The 21,165-nt window shown below is 45.1% G+C and overlaps 1 protein-coding gene across 3 annotated transcripts in view; it reads right to left on the bottom strand.

Moving 5' to 3' along the window:
* The window catches only part of RHOA (ras homolog family member A), a 47,115-nt gene that overhangs the window by 19,781 nt on the left and 6,169 nt on the right, over positions 1 to 21,165 (bottom strand). The window contains exon 3 of one of the 3 annotated variants that reach the window (XM_066351036.1): positions 12,475 to 12,511. The exons of the other annotated variants lie outside the window; for them this stretch is intronic. The gene's annotated coding sequence lies outside the window, so the exon portion shown is untranslated. The remainder of the gene's footprint in view (positions 1 to 12,474; positions 12,512 to 21,165) is intronic. 3 annotated transcript variants of the gene reach the window in all.

The raw sequence follows: 21,165 nt of genomic DNA, 5'->3' as shown, positions 1-21,165 counted from the left end.
AGAAGGGGGGGAGGAGCAGGAAGCATCAACTCCCATATGTGCCTTGACCAGGCAAGCCCAGGGTTTTAAACCGGTGACCTCAGCATTTCCAGGTCGACGCTTTACTCACTGCGCCACCACAGGTCAGGCCGGAAACATTTTTAATTTAGAAAAAATCATTGATTTTAGAGAAAGAAGAAGAGAGAGAGAGAAAGAAAAATCAATTTATTCTTATATGTGCCCTGACTGGGGACCAAACCTGCTACCTTTGGAGTGACACTCTAACCAACTGAGCTTTCCAGCTAGGGCCCCAGGAAACTCTTAACCATAATTGCCTCTACAGACCACATACCCTTTTCCACTGTCTGAATCTACCAAATGGATGGATGTATTGTGTTATAAAAAAAAAAAGATCAATAAAATAAATTTTAAAACATAATGACTTGAAAAGATCTATATAATAGGTATAGAAAAGAAAGATGGCCTTGGCCGGTTGGCTCAGCTGTAGAGCGTTGGCCTGGCGTGCAGGAGTCCCAGGTTTGATTCCCGGCCAGGGCACACAGGACAGGCGCCCATTTTCTTCTCCACCCCTCCCCCTCTTCTTCCTCTCTGTCTCTCTCTTCTCCTCCCGCAGCGAGGCTCCACTGGAGCAAAGATGGCCAGGGCGCTGGGGATGGCTCTGTGGCCTCTGCCTCAGGTGCTAGAGTGGCTCTGGTTGCAACAGAGCGACAAAGCATCGCCCCCTGGTGGGCATGCCGGGTGGATCCCGGTCAGGCGCATGCGGGAGGGAGTCTGTCTGACTGCCTCCCTGTTTCCAGCTTCGGAAAAATGGAAAAGAAAAAAAAAAGAAGAAAAGAAAAAGACAAAGCAGTACTCCCCATTTCCAGCTTCGGAAACCTGAACAAAAAAAAGGAAAAGAAAAGAAAAGAAAGAGACAAAGCAGTGCATATGCAAAGATCCATCTTGGGGTCTGATCTCCTGGAGGCTACATAAGTATACTGCCCCCTCTTCCCTACAGAACTTTCCTAAACACTTTCTACCTCCTCTTCCCTACAAGGAGATATAACAAGACTATCTGTGCTCAAGCACAATTTAACACTACCAAGAGCTACTTCCCCCCATTCATAACAGTCTACTTGATTTCCTTTCAGGCTAAGAGTTACACCCTCCCCAAGGAGGCCTCCCTGGCTATTCCAGTACAAATTTCTCTTCTTCCCTTAATTCCTATAGCACTTGGTATACTCAGTGCTGTTTCCCAAATAAATATCTAGACTTACAACATTTGATACTCTGTTAGCACTGATACAGAAAAGGATCTAGAGCCAGGTGCTAGGGTTCAAAGCAGCTGTGAATCTTTGGGAAAGTTACTTAACCCTTTGTACCTCTGTACCAACGTACTCTCACCTGTACCAATGAGGAAAATAATGGTTCCTACTCTCAAAACGTAGAGGTAATCATTAAATGAGTTAACACAGGAAGGCACTTAGCATAAATAATTTCTAGCACATAACAGCTAATGTTTAACTGTTGGGTACCATAGTCCAAAACACCACACATAATGGTCAAAATTAGCATTGAACAGAAGTATGTGTTCATTGATGTGAATTCAAGTTAAGAAACCTGGCCTTTCTAAGTTAATAGATAAAAATGTGTTGGTAAAAGAAAGAGTTAATTTTCTAACTTTCCGAAAGGAAACTTTCAAAAGCTCAAGTTACTAAGATTAGACATTAGCCTCCAAATTTACTTCCTCTAAATTACTTCCCTTCTTTTCTGGACTGGTCTTAGTCTCTTCCTCAAGTAGAAAATTACTTCTTTTCAAACGAGACTTACAAGGAACAAATCACTGTATATAAAACTCCCTATTCCCTACATTCCTGTATGAAAGGTGGCGGAAGTGGGATGGGGGTGGGGAATAAAGGTCCATCTTATCACCTTAGATATGACAAAAGCCTAAAGAAGAAAAGACTAGTACTTCTGTAACATTTTAGGGAGCAGTAGATGTCAATTATGATAAAGAGATTCGTTACAGGGATCAAAAACAATCCGTTATTAACAGCTTTATAAAGTACTGAAGATTGCAAGAAATTATTTTTTCCATATTCAAGGTTACCTGAATCTAGTGTTTCTCCTAAAACGAAACTTTTCTCAATCTAGCTAGTAACTTTCTTTCACCTTCTTTTCCAAGTGAGAGGAGGGAATATAAGACAGACTCCTGCATGTGCTCCTCCTGGGATCCACCTGGCAACCCCGTCTGGGGCTCATGTTCTGCCCATCTGGGGCCATGCATGCAACTGACCTATTTTTAGCGCCTGAGGCAGAGGCTCCAAGTAGCCATCCTCAGCATCCCGGCTGCTGTACTTGAATAAATCAAGCCATGGCTGCAGGAAGAAAAATGAACAGGGGGAGAGAGACAGGTAGAAAGAAGGGGAAGTGAAGGGGTGGACAAGCAGATGGTCACTTCTCCTGTGTGCCCTGACCGGGAATCGAACCCGGGACAGCCACACTCTGGGCTGACGTTCTACCACTGAGCCAACTGGCCAGGGCTAGTAACTATTTTTTTTTTGGGGGGGAGAAAAAGATGGAGAGGGAGGGACAGATGGAGGAAGAGAAAAAGAAAGAGAAAGAGAGAGGGAGAGGGAGAGAAAGAGAGGCATCAACTTGTGGTTGCTTCACTTTAATTGTGCACTGATCGCTTCTCTTAAGTGGCCATGACGGGGGATCTGACGAGCAACCTTGGGCTCAAGTTGAGCTAGCAACCCTGGCGTTTCAAACTGGCAACCTGAGCATTCCAGGTCAATGCTCTATCCACTGTGCCACCACAGGTCAGGCACTAGTAACTACTTTTCTAAGAACAAGAATTCTGCCTGACCAGGCAGTGGTGCAGTGGATAGAGCATCGAACTAGGATGCAGAGGACCCAGGTTCGAGACCCCGAGGTCCCCAGCTTGACTGCGAATTCATCTGGTTTGAGCAAAGCTCACCAGCTTGGACCCAAGGTCGCTGGCTCAAGCAAGTGGTTACTCGGTCTGCTGAAGCCCTCACGGTCAAGGCACGTATGAGAAAGCAATCAATGAACAACTAAGGTGTCGCAACAAAAAGTTGATGATTGATGTTTCTCATCTCTCTCCGTTCCTGTCTGTCTGTCCCTGTCTATCTCTCTGACTCTGTAAAAAAAAAAAAAAAAAAAGAACAAGAATTTTTTTGTGTGTGTTTTTTTAAGCCTACAGTATTCCTTTCTTGCACTGTAGTGTGTTAAAAAGAAAAGGCCTAAAAATTGTGCATCATCACCACTGTTATCTTACCTTGTGAATGATCATGCTTATGCACTGTTGTTGGAGGAAGGTGTAGTCACAATGCACTCCAACCCCTACCCCATTCACAAATTCTAGAAGGGGCCAGCTGACGGACACATGTTCTCAAAGTGCCAGGTGGTTCTTACCCACCTCCCCTTCCCACCCAAAACACTATCACCAACCTTACATGACCAAATATTACATCTGGTTTTCAAAAACCTGAGTCCCATTCTCTGGGCATGCTCCATGAGCATTCAGTATCTACCATATGGACTACTCAATAAAACATTCATTACATGCATAGGCCCCATGTAGACTAGTCTGAGTAAAAGGTTCTACAAGAAATGACTTTCAATTATAGCTGGCAATAAAAGTAGAAAGAAAGCCACTTACAGTAGTGGTTAAGGAGCTACATCATCTGTGAGTCAATCTGGACTCTACTGCTTACTAGCTTTGTGCCCCTTTACAAACAGCTCCCTTATCTGTCAGGTGGAGAATGTAACCTTCTAAATAGTGTTGGTGGCTCTGGCCGGTTGGCTCAGTGGTAGAGCATCGGCCTGGCGTGCAGGGGACCCGGGTTCGATTCCTGGCCAGGGCACATAGGAGAAGCGCCCATTTATTCTCCACCCCCCCCTTCCTCTCTATCTCTCTCTTCTCCTCCCGCAGCCGAGGCTCTATTGGAGCAAAGATGGCCTGGGCGCTGGGGATGGCTCCTTGGCCTCTGCCCCAGGCGCTAGAGTGGCTCTGGTTGCAGCAGAGCATCGCCCCCTGGTGGGCAGCTTCGCTCCTGGTGGGCGTGCCGGGTGGATCCCGGTCAGGTGCATGCGGGAGTCTGTCTGACTGTCTCTCTCCATTTCCAGCTTCAGAAAAATACCAATAAATAAATAAATAGTGTTGGTATGAAGATTTAGTAAGATATTACACAGCCTGACCAATGGTGCACAGTGGATAGAGTTGACCCGGGATGCCGAGGTCCCAGGTTCGAAACCGAGGTCACCAGCACGAGCCCAAAGGTTACTGGCTGAGCTTGAGCCCCTTCCCCCTGTCAAAACACATATGAGAGCCCTGGCCGGTTGGCTTGGTGGTAGAGCGTGCGGAGGACCCGGGTTCGATTCCCGGCCAGGGCACACAGGAGAAGCGCCCATTTGCTTCTCCACCCCTCCGCTGCGCTTTCCTCTCTGTCTCTCTCTTCCCCTCCTGCAGCCAGGGCTCCATTGGAGCAAGGATGGCCCGGGCGCTGGGGATGGCTCTGTGGCCTCTGCCTCAGGCGCTGGAGTGGCTCTGGTCGCAACATGGCGACGCCCAGGATGGGCAGAGCATCACCCCCTGGTGGGCAGAGCATCGCCCCTGGTGGGCGTGCCGGGTGGATCCCAGTCGGGCGCATGCGGGAGTCTGTCTGACTGTCTCTCCCTGTTTCCAGCTTCAGAAAAATGAAAAAAAAAAAAAAAAAAAAGGAAAACACATATGAGAAGCATATAATCAAGGAACAACTAAGTGACACAACTATGAGCTGATGCTTCTCATCTCTCTCCCTTCCTGTTTCTCTCTCTACTCTCCCCATATTCTTGCAAAAAAAAAAAAAAGATATACAAAGAAACTCAGATTAATATACTATACAAAAAAGCTTACCTATACTGAAAAGAGGTCAGTGTTCCATGTTTGTTATTATTATTAGGTCTTATTTGAACAAACTGCAATTCCCTCCTTTGAATTCCAATTGTCCATAATTTGAAGACCACTTTATATTATGGCCTGACCTGAAAAAAAATGTTTTTCCTAAAATGAAACCTTTACCAGTCTAGTAACTAATTATTTTTCCACAGTGCATGTCCCATGCATACCTCACCACACCTTCTTCTTTCTTCCTTTTTTAAAAATGTAGCTTATCTTTCTTTTTTTTCTTTTTTAATTTTTTTTATTTATTCATTTTAGAGAGGAGAGGGAGAGACAGAAAGAGAGAGAGAGAGAGGAGAGACACAGAGAGAGAAGTGGGGGAAGAGCTAGAAGCATCAACTCCCATATGTGCCTTGACCAGGCAAGCCCAGGGTTTCGAACCGGCGACCTCAGCATTTCCAGGTCGACGCTTTATCCACTGCGCCACCACAGAACAGGCTCTTTCTTTTTCTTGACAGAGACAGAGTCAGAGAAAGGGACAGATGGAGATAGACAGGAAAGGAGAGATGAGAAGCATCAATTTTTTTTAAATTTTATTTATTTTTTCAGCAACAGAGCGAGAGTCAGAGAGAGGGAGAGACAGACAGGAACGAAGAGAGATGAGAAGCATCAATCATCAGTTTTTTGTTGTGACACCTTAGATGTTCATTGATTGCTTTCTCATATGTGCCTTGACTGCGGGCCTTCAGCAGACCAAGTAACCCCTTGCTTGAGCCAGCGACTTTGGGTCCAAGCTGGTGAGCTTTTTGCTCACACCAGATGAGCCAGCACTCAAGCTGGCAACCTCGGGGTCCCGAACCTTGGTCTTCCGCATCCCAGTCCGACAATCTATCCACTGCGCCACCGCCTGGTCAGGTGAGAAGCATCAGTTTTTCATTGCAGCTCCTTAGTTGTTCATTGATTGCTTTCTTATACATGCCTTGATGGTGGTAGGGGGGCTACAGCAGAGTGAGTGACCCTTTGCTCAAGCTAGCAACCTTGGACTCAAGCTAGCAACCTCAGGGTTTCGAACCTGGGTCCACTGCGTCCCAGTCCAATGCTCTAATCCACTGCACCACCACCTGGTCAGGCTGTAGCGTATCTTTCACTACCCAGAACGATAAGCCCAGAATTCTTGGGGTCAGATGTTTCTAAATTCAGAATCATTCAGACTTTAGAAAGGCAGTATGTTGCAAATGCCAAACATTCTGTAACACAACCAATGGGTTAATAGTTCTTCAGTAAAATAGATTAATATTCACATTAAATAGAATAAAGCGTCAACAACCTCATCAGTTCAGTTGAGGTTTTGACATCAAACAAATTTGTGATTTTTGGAACTTTCTGAATGGCAGTTATGAAAAGCCTTAACCAAAGTCAAATTTGTTTTACATTCACACATAGGGATCAAACCAGCAACCTCTGTGCTTTGGGACAATGCTCTGATCGAGCCATACGGCCAGGCATCTTGTTCTACTTTTTAAAGAAATTGTTTAAATTTTATCTTTATTCATTGACGAGAGGGGGGAGGAGAAGAAGGAAGAGGGAGAGAGAAGAAGGAAGAGGGAGGGAAAGAGGAAAGGAGAGAGAGATAGAGAGGAAGGGAGGGAGGGAGAGATTTGTTATTCCATTTTTTTTAAAGATTTGATTTTAGAGAGAGGAGAGAGAGGAGGGAGAAGAGAGCAGAGGAGGGAAGAGGGAGAGGAAAAAGAAAGAGGGTGGAGGGAGAGAGGGAGAAAGAAAGGAAAGGAGTGAAAAGCAACTATTTTAGTGTGCCTAGACAGCTTTTGAACTGGTGAACTGGCGACCTCAGCATCCCAGGTCAATGCTTTATCCACTACACAATCACAGGTTAGGCAGTTGTTCCACTTTTCAAAAAAATATTTTATTTATTGACTTTAGTGAGAGAGGAATGGGGGTGGTGGTGGCACAGGAACACTGATTTGTTTCTATATGTGCCTGAGCAGGGATTGAATCCACCACCTCTGTACTTCAGGACAATGCTCTAGCCATCAGCCAGAGCTGTTTCACTTATTTCTGCATTCACTGCTTAATTCTGTAAATGCCCTGACTAGAGATCGAAACCACAATCTCAGCATATCAAGGTTGACGCTCTAACAGAGCTACTGGGCCAAGGCTTGTTCTACTTATTTATGCGTTCATCGGTTGACTTTTATTTTACCTTTTTAATACATATTTTTAAAGATTTCATTTATTGATTTTACTAAGAAGAGGGGGTGGGGGATGAGAAGTCATTGTTTCACTCTAGGCTGCCCATCGCATGTGCCTTTATTAGGCAAGCCCCGGGTTTTAAACTGGTGACCTCAGTGTTCCAGGCTGGCACTTCATCTACTGTGTCACCACAGATGAGGCCATTGGTTGATTCTTTTTTTTTTTTTAATATTTTATTGATTTTGAGAGAGAGAGAGAAATGAGGAGAGTGGGAGGGAAGAGAGAGGGAGAGGTGGGGGGGGGGGTGAACACTGATCTGGTTCCTGTATGTGCCCTGACCAAGGATTGAACTGAACGAGAAAAGGTGCAACCTTTGACAACAATGTAGGAGAGAAAAAAACCCTGTAAACTGGGCTCAGAAATGTAAAATGGGGGGGGGGGGGAGTATCTTCAGGTCAGGCCAGAGTCCTAGAGAGTAGCAACAGACTCTAAGGAAAGACCTCAATCATCATACAAGGAAGCTTAAGGCCCAGATACTACAGGACAAAAAAAAAGAAGACATCCACTACAAAAGCAAAAGTTTTAAAGCTTAAAGAAGTTTTAGTTATAGGAACACAATAAGCCTAACCAGGCGGTGGCGCAGTGGATAAAGCGTCGGACTGGGATGCAGGGGACTCAGGTTCGAGACCCCGAGGTCACCAGCTTGAGCGCAGGCTCATCTGGTTTGAGCAAAGCTCACCAGCTTGGACCCAGGGTTGCTGGCTTGAGCAAGGGGTTACTCAGTCTGCTGTAGCCCCACAGTCAAGGCACATATAAGAAAGCAATCAATGAACAACCAAGGTGTGGCAACAAAAAACTGATGATTGATGCTTCTCATCTCTCTCCGTTCCTGCCTGTCCCTGTCTGTCTCTCTCTCTCTCTCTCTCTGTAAAAAAAAAAAAAAAAAAAAGGTACTATTTTAGTGGTTTAAGATCTCAACTTTTCTATAACAGCCATATCTCCTTTCCCTAAACACATGAATCCTGTAAAAGTTTAAAAGTTGCCCTCCAATGCATCCTCTTGAAGTAAAACTATTAGGACTATAAAACGGAAAATAAAAGTAAAAATGCAGCCTTTTCTCCAAGCAATCCTACACATAAACAAACTAGAATCAAATTTTTGTTCCAACAATAAACCTAGTTGAAAGCAAATGTTCCCCTTTCATAAACACAACCTTTCCCAACACACTCTCCATTCCCTGGCTTTTTTCTTTTTGTATTTTTCTGAAGCTGGAAACGGGGAGAGACAGTCAGACAGACTCCCGCATGCGCCCCGACCGGGATCCACCCGGCACACCCACCAGGGGTGAGGCTCTGCCCACCAGGGGGCGTCGCTCTGCCGCGACCAGAGCCACTCTAGCGCCTGGGGCAGAGGCCAAGGAGCCATCCCCAGTGCCTGGGCCATCTTTGCTCCAATAGAGCCTTGGCTGCGGGAGGGGAAGAGAGAGACAGAGAGGAAGGAGGGGGGTGGGGTGGAGAAGCAAATGGGCACTTCTCCTATGTGCCCTGACCGGGAATCGAACCGGGGTCGTCCCCCCCCCCCCTGCACGCCAGGCCGATGCTCTACCGCTGAGCCAACCGGCCAGGGCCTCCACTCCCTGGCTTTTTACCCTTTGTTAAAATATACATCTTTAATGAAGAGGATACATACTGCTTCATTATGTCAGAGGAAGAAAATCCCTAAATTTAAACTGTTTCAGTGCAGTGGGCAGACACCTGTCCTATCAACTCCAGGTTTACCCACACCCAGGACTGTGCCTGGCACACAGGAAACACCATAAAACAGTTGGGAAATTAAATTGAAAACATAAAAGCCATTTATTTTGTTAACAGACGACACAGGAAACCTCTGGCAAAAAGGGCCCAAACTACCACCTGACCATCTGTTCAGAGAGAGCTTGAACCTGGCACTGCCATTATTTAGCCATCCTGATCAAGCAGTTGCCAAGGGCTGCCAGTTCAAGGGCCCTTAGAGACCAAGAGCAGTGTGTCTAAGGCACATAAAAGGCAAGCAGAGGAGAGTGACAAAGCCTCCATATAATGCCAAGTGAGACTCAGACTTAAACCCTTTGGGAGGTGGAAGGGCCAGAAACATTCTGGAGAGAACATATTTTCTGGCTTCCAAAGTAATAGTATCTTATCAGCCACCCCAGAATGTCAATATTCCAAGATTAACCTTGAATGGAAGCCAAGAATCAGAATGTGACTTTGTGCAACCTAATTCTTCACTACACTGTCTCCAACAGAGAAGAATGAAAAAGGTGCCCCATCTAGGTACCTAATGACTTGGAGTGTTTCAGCAATGACAATGCACAGCCAGGCACCATGCATTCTGGCACAAATGTCTCTATTCCTCTCCAGGTTCCACCACAGGTTAAAAGACCGAAAACTCTTCATGGTGGGGCCTAAATATCTATGTAAATTTTTATTTATTAAAAAAAATTTTTTTTAGATTTATTGATTTTAGAGAGGGAAATGGTGGCATGGGGGGGAGCAAGAAGCATCATCTCGTAATAATTGCTTCTTGTGTGTGCCTTGACTGGGCAAGCCTAGGTTTTGGTTTTTGTTTCTTTAATTTTTAAAATATTTTTTATTTATTCATTTGAGAGGAGAGAGAGAAGGGGGAGAGGAGCAGGAAGCATTAACTCCCACATGTGTCTTGACAAGGCAAGCCCAGGGTTTCAAACTGGCTTACCTCAGCGTTTCCAGGTCGACGCTTTATCCACTGCGCTACCACAGGTCAGGCCTTTTTTCTTTTTCTTTTAAACTGAGGTCAAGTTCATATAATATTGTTAACCTTTTTACAGTGTACAATTTTAATGATTTTTGTGTGTGTGTGGCAGAGACAGAGTCAGAGAACAACTAAGGACAGACAGACAGGAAGGGAGAGAGATGAGAAACATCAATTTTTCGTTGCGGCTCCTTAGTTGTTCATTGATTGCTTTCTCATATGTGCCTTGACGGGGGGGGGGGGGGGGGGGGGGGGTACAGCAGACCGAGTGACCCCTTGCTCGAGCCAGCGACCTTGGGCTCAAGCTGGTGAGCCTTGTTCAAACCAGATGAGCCCATGCTCAAGCTGTCGACCTCGGGGTCTTGAACCTGGATCTATCTAGTTCCAAAACATTTTTACCTCCACAAAAGAAAATCCACACCCATTAAGCAGTCAGTCCCCACTTCTCCCTCCTCCCAGCACAGCACCTGGCAATCCCCAATGTGCTTTCTGTCTCTATGGGTTTACCTATTCTAGACACTTCACATAAATGAAATCCTACAGCATGTGGTCTTTTGTGACTGGCTTCTTTTACTTAGCATATTGCTTTCAAGGTTCATCCATGTTGTTTATTCCTTTGTATGGTATATATTTGTTTTAACTATTCACCTGCTGATGGACATTTGGGAAGTTTCCACTTTTTGGCTATGAATAGTGCTGCTGTGAACATTTATGTACTGTTACAAGTATTTGTTCAAGTACATATTTTTGATTCTTTTTGGTATATATCTAAAAATAGAATTACCGAGTCATATGGCAATTCTATATTTAACTATTTGAGGAACTGCCAAACTATTTCCCAAAGTGTACACTTTTAAATATCTTGCCAAATAATCACCAAGACCTATTGTTAAGGGGAAAGAATAAGATGCATGACAGTGTGAGGTGCAAGTATTTACTTAAAAAAAAAAAAATGTAATATATACATATAGACATTGTATCTCTAGAAGGATACATAAGACACAGTTACATGGTTTTCTCTGGAGCAAAGACCTTGGGAGGCTGGGATGTGGGAAAGGCTTACTCTTCATGCTCCACCCCTTTTGCACTGTTTCATATACATGCTTCATCAATCTCCTTGCTGTAAAAAAATATATTTTTTTTTTACAAAGACAGAGAGAGAGAGAGAGTCAGAGAGAGGGATAGACAGGGACAGACAGAAAGGAATGGAGAGATGAGAAACATCAATCATTAGTTTTTCATTGCACATTGCGACACTCTAGTTGTTCATTGATTGCTTTCTCATATGTGCCTTGACTGCGGGCCTTCAGCCGACCGAGTAACCCCTTGCTCGAGCCAGTGACCTTGGGTCCAAGCTGGTGAGCTTTTGTCAAACCAGATGAGCCCGCGCTCAAGCTGGCGACCTTGGGGTCTCGAACCTGGGTCCTCGGCATCCCAGTCCGACGCTCTCCACTGCGCCACTGCCTGGTCAGGCTAAAAATATTCTTTAAAAATTTTTTAAATTTGCCTGACCAGGCGGTGGCGCAGTGGATAGAGCGTCGGACTGGGATGTGGAAGGACCCAGGTTCGAGACCCCGAGGTCGCCAGCTTGAGCGTGGGCTCATCTGGTTTGAGCAAAAAAGCTCACCAGCTTGGACCCAGGGTCGCTGGCTCCAGCAAGGGGTTACTCGGTCGGCTGAAGGCCCGCGGTCAAGGCACATATGAGAAAGCAATCAATGAACAACTAAGGAGTCGCAACGCACACGAAAAACTAATGATGGATGCTTCTCATCTCTCTCTGTTCCTGTCTGTCTATCCCTCTCTCTGACTCTCTGTAAAAAAAAAAAAAAAAATTTTAAATTTGCTGATTTTAAAGAGAAGGGGAAGGTAGAGAGCAAAAGAAACAACAACCCATTGTCCCACTCATGGATGAATTCACTGGTTGACTCCTGTATGTGCCCTGACCAGGGATCGAACTTTGGTAGATCGGGATGATACTCTAACCAACTGAGCAACCCGGCCAGGGCTGAAAATGTTCTTAAAGCCTCAAAGAAAGCAATACTATGAAAGGAGAACTGAACTCTGGGATAGGAAGAACATATATTTTAAAATTATAAACCTTGTTTTTTTTTTAACCTAGCGTATTTTTTCTTTTAAAGTTGTGATTAAAATACTATATGTACTTTATTGTTGAAGTAAATGGGATTGTGAAATGATACAGCCACTGTAGAAAATATTGTAGTTATGACAATTCCACTTCTGGGTATATATCCCAAAGAATTAAAAGCAGGATCTTGCCTGACCTGTGGTGGCGCAGTGGATAAAGCATTGACCTGGAAATGCTGAGGTCGCCGGTTCGAAACCCTGGGCTTGCCTGGTCAGGGCACATATGGGAGTTGATGCTTCCAGCTCCTCCCCCCTTCTCTCTCTCTGTCTGTCTCTCTCTCCTCTCTAAAAATGAATAAATAAATAAAGTAAAAAAATACAAAAAAAAATATGTTTAAAAGCAGGATCTTAAAGAGGTATTTCTATACTCTTTACATCAGCTGCATTCACAATAGCTAAGATGTGGAAGCAACCCAGTGCTCATCTAGAAATGAGTGAATAAACAAAATAGAGTATATACATACCTTGGAATATTATTCAGCCTCAAAGAGGAAGGAAATCCTGCAATATTTTACAACATGGATTAACCTTGAGCACATTATGCTAAGTAAAAAAAAAAGTCACAAAAATGTACATACTGTATAATTCTACTTATGAGGTACTCAGTATTGCCACAATAGTAAAGATAGAACATAAAATGGTAGTGGTGAGGGGTAGGGGAGAATGGGATATTAGTATTTAATGGGTACAGTGTGTCAGGTTTATAAGATTAAAAAGAGTTATGGGGGTGGATGGTTGGGATGGCTGCACAGCAATGTGAATGTATTTAATACCACTGAACTGTATGATTAAAAATGGTTAAATACTGCCTGACCAGATGGTGGCGCAGTGGATAGAGCGTTGGACTGGGATGTGGAGGACCCAGGTTCAAGACCCCGAGGTTACCAGATTGAGTGTGGGTTCATCAGGTTTGAGCAAGGCTCACAAGCTTGAGCCCAAGGTCACTGGCTCCAGCAAGGGGTCACTCAGTCTGCTGTAGCCCCCGCCCCAGATCAAGGCACATACGAGAAATCAATCAATAAACAACTAAGGAACTGCAATGAAGAACTGATGTTTCTTATCTCCCTCCCTTCCTGTCTGTCTGTCCCTATCTGTCCCTCTCTTTGACTCTCTCTGTGTCTCTGCCACAAAAAAAAAAGGTTAAGTTTTGACCCTGGCCGGCTGGCTCAGTGGATAGAGCATCAGCCTAGCATATGTACGTCTGGAGTTAGATTCCCAGTCAGGGCACACAAGAGAAGTGACCACCCGTTTCTCTCTCCCATCCTCTCCCCCTTCCACTCCTGCAACCAGTGGCTTGATTGGATGTGTGGTGGGCACTGAGGATAGCTAGGTTGGTCTGAGCAGATCAGCCTCAGGTGCTAGAAATAGCTTGGCTGATTTGAGCACTGGCCCCAGATGGGGGTTGCCAGGTGGCTCTTTATCAAGGTGTATGTGGGAGTCTATCTTACTGTTTCCCCAACTCTTACCTATGAAAAAAATAAAAATGCGCACACATACAAATAATAAAATAGTTAAAAATAGAAAAGTTTAAAGCTTCCAAAGAAAATGTCCTGTATCTCAGTGATTTTTCAACCTTTTTTTTTTTTCCCCCCCCTGTATTCCTCTGAAGCTGGAAACGGGGAGAGACAGTCAGACAGACTCCCACATGTGCCCAACCGGGATCCACCCGGCAAGCCCACCAGGGGCAACGCTCCGCCCACCAGGGGGCGATGCTCTGCCCCTCCGGGGCCTCCTCACTCTGCCGCGACCAGAGCCACTCTAGCGCCTGGGGCAGAGGCCAAGGAGCCATCCCCAGCGCCCAGGCCATCCTTGCTCCAATGGAGCCCCGGCTGAGGGAGGGGAAGAGAGAGACAGAGAGGAAGGAGGGGGGTGGGGTGGAGAAGCAAATGGGCGCTTCTCCTGTGTGCCCTGGCTGGGAATCGAACCCGGGTCCCCCCGCACGCCAGGCTGACGCTCTACCACTGAGTCAACCGGCCAGGGCCAATTTTCAACCTTTTTTGAGCCGCGGTACATTTTTTACATTTACAAAATCCTGGGGCACACCACCTACCAAAATGACACAAAATGACACTCTAACACAGTACATATTATACATATAGTTAATAATATAACTTCTAAATGTATTTATACTCACTTAATGTGAAACCTGGGCCTGTTTCGATGAACACAAAAGGGATATCCTGCCAGGAATGGTAGAAAGACACACACGGGCCTGACCTGTGGTGGCGCAGTGGATAAAGCGTCAACCTGGAAATGCTGAGGTTGCCGGTTCAAAACCCTGGGCTTGCCTGGTCAAGGCACATATGGGAGTTGATGCTTCTTGCTCCTCCCCTTCTCTCTCTCTCTCTCTCTCTCTCTCTCTCTCTTTCTCCCCTCTCTATAATGAATAAATAAAATCTTAAAAAAAAAAAAAAGAAAGACACACACGAAGCTCTTCCTCAACAGTTCTCAGTCTCTCTCTGTTTTTAGTTTTTATCACAGTCAAGCTTGAGAAGCTCAGCTCACATAGTTATGCGGTTGAAAACGGGAGCAATGTCAAAATAGCTTTGTTGGCCAGAATGGGGAACTCCTTGGCAATAGATAACCAAAAACTGTCCAAAGGAAGATCAGCAAACTTTAGCTTTAAAGTTAGATAACACTGTGATGCATTGTATATCACCCATGTGAGGGCCTCTTTTAAAAAGAAAAAGGTCAGCCCTGGCTGGTTGGCTCAGCGGTAGAGCGTCGGCTTGGCGTGCGGGGGACCCAGGTTCGATTCCCGGCCAGGGCACATAGGAGAAGCGCCCATTTGCTTCTCCACCCCCCCTCCTTCCTCTCTGTCTCTCTCTTCCCCTCCCGCAGCCAAGGCTCCATTGGAGCAAAGATGGCCCGGGCGCTGGGGATGGCTCCTTGGCCTCTGCCCCAGGTGCTAGAGTGGCTCTGGTCGCGGCAGAGTGACGCCCCGGAGGGGCAGAGCATCGCCCCTGGTGGATCCCGGTCAGGCGCATGCGGGAGTCTGTCTGACTGTCTCACCCTGTTTCCAGCTTCAGAGAAATACCAAAAAAGAAAAAAAGAAAAAAAAGAAAGCAACTTTGAAAACAGTCTGCTTTCTTATAATGAAGGCCATCAGTCAACCAACCCTAATGTATTAGTTGAAGCTCCTTATGAAAGCCATTGCAAGCCTCATAGAACAAAAACAAAGTACTACATCCAGTGGGGCTAGGCTAGTTGTTCTGTGCCCAACAGTTGCACTGGGCTAATCTCTGGCCATAGATTAGGGCTTCAAGAAGCCGCATCTTCCAATTTATCAGCAAAGCGTATCGGGATATTTTTACAATATATCACGAATCCTACCACCTCCACTATCACTGTTTCTGTCAAAGCCATCATCATCTGTCACTGGACTTAACCCCCAATAGGTCTCCCTGCTTCCATATTTGCCTCCCTACAGTCCAGTGATTTTCAACCATTTTCAGCTTTTGGCACACATAAACTAATTACTAAAATCAAGCAGTACAGCAAAAACTATTTTGACAATCTGACAAAAAAATAAAAGTATGGGCCTGACCTGTGGTGGCGCAGTGGATAAAGTGTCGACCTGGAAATGCTGAGGTCGCCGGTTCGAAACCCTGGGCTTGCCTGGTCAAGGCACATATGGGAGTTGATGCTTCCAGCTCCTCCCCCTGTCTCTCTCTCTCTGTCTCTCCCCCCCCCTCTCTAAAAAATGAATAAATAAAATTAAAAAAATAAAATAAAATAAAAATAAAAGTATGATTTTGATTTATTCACCCCAGATAGCTATAGTTGTGTTAGCTGTTGTCATTTTTTTACTTGACAACCTAAGATAGGTCAGTACCCCGACTAGTCAGGTATTAATTTTTTTTAGGCATTACATATTTTAAAAATTCCTGTGGCACACCAGTTGAAAATCACTGCTATAGTCTAGTGTCTGTAGAGTATCCCAAAATAAAGACAAATCAAATAATATCACTCCTCTGTTATAGAAACCCTTCAATGTCTTCCCAATGCACTTGGAAGAAACTCTTAAATTCTTAGTTCCTGTAAGATCTGGCCCCTGCCTACCTCTAAGACTTTATTTCTTCCACTCCTCCCACTTTCTCTTTAGGCTCCAGCCATTCAAACCTTTTTGCTATTCCCTAAAAAAAAAGGCAAACCTATTCCCTACTAGTCTATCATCAGTCTTCTCAGCTAGGATAAAAACCCCATCTAACCAGTAGTATCCCTCTTTTATTGGCTGCAAACTGTGGCAAGACCGGTGACCATTTCATCTGTCTTACCAGCTCATACATTTTCCAGCCTTCCCTAGAGCCACCCCATCTCAAAAGGATTTTTTTGAAGCAGGATCTTCATTTATCCTTGGAAATTATATCTTAGTTGACTTTAACTCATTCTGTTATCTCCTGAAATATAATTTAGTTCAAACAGTTTGTTTTTAAATATACACTGAGAACCTTCGCAGGCATGGTGCTGGACACTCAGTGTCAAACAAGGGAACAGAAAACCAGCCTTTCTAAAGGATAGAGTCTAGCAGAAGAGGCAGACATTAAGCAACTGAGTGAAGCTGTGGTAAGAACTATGGAATTGTTGTTATATGGTGCCCATGACTGCTGCTAAAAGGAGCTTAGTCTGGATGGTACAGAGAAAGGAAGAGGAGGGGCTTTCTAAGGAGAAAGCACAACCCAGGCAAAGGCCAGATGGCTAATTCCTGGAGGAAAGCAAAGACCCAAGGGACTAAAGATCTGTCATAGCCAAGAGAAAAAAAGAAGCAAGACCTGCAATGTGTCTTTGAGTTTTAGGGAGAGAGGTTCGTTGCCTGTTCACACTGGGATAGACAAGGGAGACCAAAGCAGCAAGTCACAGGGAACCACCTGTAAATTTACATTCCCTGGCCAAAAAAACCCAACCAACAAACCAAACATAAAAACTCCATGCTCCCTTATATTCATTGTAGCATTATTTAAAATAGCTAAGATATGGAAGCAACCTATGTATCCACTGATACATGAATGGATAAAGATATGGTATTCACCAGGGGTCCCCAAACTTTTTACACAGGGGGCCAGTTCACTGTCCCTCAGACCGTTGGAGGGCCGGACTATAAAAAAAACTATGAACAAATCCCTATGCACACTGTACATATCTTATTTTAAAGTAAAAAAACAAAATGGGAACAAATACAATATTTAAAATAAAGAACAAGTAAATTTAAATCAACAAACTGACCAGTATTTCAATGGGAACTATGGGCCTGCTTTTGGCTAATGGGATGGTCAATGTGCTCCTCTCACTGACCACCAATGAAAGAGGTGCCCCTCCCAGAAGTGTGGTGGGGGCTGGATAAATGGCCTCAGGGGGCCGCATGTGGCCCGCGGGCCGTAGTTTGGGGACCCCTGGTATACACTAATTGGAACATTACTGAACAATAAAAAATAATAATAATTAAATCTTGGCCCTGGCAGGGTAGCTTAGTTGGTTAGAGTGCTATCTTAATATGCCAAGGTTGCCGGTTTAATCCCTGGTCAGGGCACATATAAGAATGACCCAATGACTCTGTGGCCTCTGCCTCAGGCGCTAGAGTGGCTCTGGTCGCAATATGGCGACGCCCAGGATGGGCAGAGCATCGCCCCCTGGGGGGCAGAGCACCGCCCCTGGTGGGCGTGCCGGGTGGATCCCGGTCTGGCGCATGCGGGAGTCTGTCTGGCTGTCTCTCCCTGTTTCCAGCTTCAGAAAAATGAAAAGAAAAAAAAAAAAAAAAAAAAAAAAGAATGACCCAATGAATGCATAAATAAGTAGACCAACAAATTGTTTCTCTCTTTGGGGGGGGGGGGGTCCTGGGCTGGTTGGCTCAGTGGTAGAGCATTGGCCCAGCATGTGGAAGTCCCAGGTTGGATTCCTGGTCAGGGCACACAGGAGAAGCAACTATGTGCTTCTCTACCCTTCCCCCTTCCCGCAGCCAAAGCTCAAATGGTTAGAGCAAGTTGGCCCTGGGCACTGAGGATGGCTCCATGGCCTCGCCTCAGGTACTAAATTAGCTCAGTTGCCGAGCAATGGAGCATCACCCTGTAGGTGTCTCACTGGGTGGATCCTGGTCTGGGCGAATGTGGTACTCTGTCTCTCTGCCTCTCAGTTGATTTAAAAAAAAGAAAAGAAACCTTGCAATTTGCAACAACACGCATGAACCTAGACGGTATTATGCTAATAAGTAAGAGAAAGACAAATACCATATGATTTCACTTATGGAATCTAAAAAACCCAAAACAAAAACAGCCTCACAGAAACAGATCAAAGTGATCTGTTAGCAGAGAGGAAGGGGTAGTGGGATGACTGAAAGAGGTGAAGGGGAATATAGTCAGTACTGTGATGAGTTTGCACAGTGACAGATGATTATTAGTGTGGCAAGTACACTATAAGGTAAATAAATGTCAAATTACTGTATGATACACTTGAAACTAACATAATATTGTATTCCGAACATAATTCAATTTAGAATTTTTTTATTAATTTGGGAGAGCGAGCAACATTGACTTGCTGTTCCAATTATTTATGCATTCACTTGTTCATTTCTTGTATGTGCCCTGATGGGGGATAGAACCCGCCACCCTGCCATACCAGGACAATGTTCTACCCACTGAGCTACCTGGCTAGGGCTAAAAATTCTTTATAAATAAAACTGAAGCCTGACCTGTGGTGGTGCAATGGATAAAGCACTGACCTGGAATGCCGAGGTCGTCGGTTCGAAACCCTGGGCTTGCTGGGTCAAGGCCCATATGAAAAGCAATCAATAAACAACTAAAGTGAAGCACTATGAGTTGACACTTCTCACTCCCCCCCCCGCATCTCTCTCTCTCCTTTCTCTGTAAAATCAGTAAATAAAAAAATTAAAAATAAAAGAAAATAATAAGTACATAATTATTCTTTTCTTAAGAAAACAAAAAGAATAAAAACTCCATGAACAGGGTTAGTAATCTTTTTGTACTTATTTTTCCCTTTCTTGTTAATGATATTGAAAATAGTAGATGGTGCCAGACCAGGCAGTAGTGCAGTGGATAGAGCGTTGGTCTGAGATGCTGAGGCCCCGGGTTTGAAACCTCAAGGTTGCCGGCTTGAGCGCCGGCTCACTGGCTTGAGCATGGGATCATAGACATGACCCTGTGGTCTCTGGCTTGAGAAAGGAGTCATTGGCTCAGCTGGAGCCCCACTGGCCAAGACATATATGAGAAAGCAATCAAGGAACAACTAAGGAGCCACAATGAAGAGCTGATGCTTCTCATCTATCTCCCTTCCTGTCTGTCTGCCCCTTTCTCTCTCTAAAAAAAAAAAAGAAGCCTGACCAGGCAGTGGCACAGTGGATAGAGCGTCGGACTGGGATGCAGAGGACCCAGGTTCAAGACCCCGAGGTTGCCAGCTTGAGCGCGGGCTCATCTGGTGTGAGCAAAGCTCGCCAGCTTGAGCCCAAGGTCGCTGGCTCAAGCAAGGGGTCACTCGGTCTGCTATAGCCCCCCGGGTCAAGGCACATATGAGAAATCAACCAATGAACAATTAAGGAACCACAACAAAGAATTGATGTTTCTCATCTCTCTCTGTTCTGTCTGTCCTTCTCTGCCACACACACACACACAAAAAGAAAATAGAAGATGGCATATTTCAAACCTGACCGATTTTTCAGTTCCATACTAAATGTTCATGTTTTTAGGAATAAAGACATCATAAAACAAACAAAACCTCCCTGAGGGCACAGACCCTGTTTTCTTCAGTGTCCCAGAACAGCACCTGACATTCAGTAGCAACTGCGTATTTGTTTATCGAATGAATAAAGAAAGCACAAGCTCTCTTGGCCATTCCTCACATACCAAGGAGGAGTTCAAAACCAACCAATTCACTAGCATCACGTCTTCACCGTTACGTAACCTGTCTCATCAAATGAAAATACCCTTCACAGCTCATTTTTCTACATACAGAATGCCTTTGGCCCCAAGGAAAACAAGAAAAGGTAGTCAAAATGGTACCAGACCAGGATATTTGTCAGTGTCCATAAAATTAAAATACTATTTCCTTTATTTGTAATCAGCGTAAGATATCTGAACAGCTGCTGGATGGGGTATTACATCTGCTGTTAACATTGCTTCCTTCAAAAGAGGAAGTAGTACTGACTCTTTTGGTAAAGAGGACTGTCCTGCTCTTTGTTCTACAGCCGGCTCATTATCTAAATTGAATATACTCACAAAACAGGCTGTGGTGCCTGACCTGTAGGTGACGCAGAGGATAAAGTGTTGACCTGGACCACTGAAGTTGCTGGTTCGAAACCCTGGGCTTGCCTGGTCAAGGTACATATGGGAGTTGATACTTCCTGCTCTTTCCCCCCCTTCTCTATCTCTCCCCTATCTAAAATGAATTTTTAAAAAAAAAATCTTAAAAGAAAAAAAAAAGAGCAGGCTGTGGATAAGCCCGTAAGATGACCAAACTATACAATCAGGAAAATGAAAACTTCACCCCAGCCAGATAGCTCAGCTGGTTAGAGCATCATTCTGAAGCACAGAGGTTGCTGGTTCGAACCCTGATCAGAGCACATACAGGAACACACCAATGTTCCTGTTTTTCTCTCCACTCCTCTCCAAATCAATAAATAAAAGAAAATAAAAATGTCAAACATGAAAAACAGAAGGAATAGGATGAGAAGAATGGTCCACAAGTAAGAGAAGTATGTGTACAATATGGTGAGTCCAACTCCTTAAAGATTAAGAAAGAGGCCCAACCAGCCGGTGGCACAGTGGATAGATCGTCGGACCGGGATGCGGAGGACCCAGGTTCGAGACCCCGAGCTCGCCAGTTTGAGCGTGGGCTAATCTGGTTTGAGCTATAAAAGCTCACCAGGCCCTGGCCGGTTGGCTCAGTGGTAGAGCGTCGGCCTGGCGTGCAGGAGTCCCGGGTTTGATTCCTGGTCGGGGCACACAGAAGCGCCCATCTGCTTCTCCACCCCTCCCCCTTTCCTTCCTCTCTGTCTCTCTCTTCCCCTCTGAAGCCAGGGCTCCATTGGAGTAAGGTTTGCCCAGGCGCTGACGATGGCTCTGTGGACTCTGCCTCAGGCGCTAGAATAGCTCTGACTGTGGCAGAGCGAAGCCCCAAGATGGGCAGAGCATCGCACCCTGGTGGGCATG

Source organism: Saccopteryx leptura, chromosome 10 (genome assembly GCF_036850995.1).
Source record: "Saccopteryx leptura isolate mSacLep1 chromosome 10, mSacLep1_pri_phased_curated, whole genome shotgun sequence".
In the NCBI taxonomy this organism is placed as follows: domain Eukaryota; kingdom Metazoa; phylum Chordata; class Mammalia; order Chiroptera; family Emballonuridae; genus Saccopteryx; species Saccopteryx leptura.
Note: the sequence above shows the minus strand (reverse complement) of the source record. Positions and strands in the feature narration are given on the sequence as shown.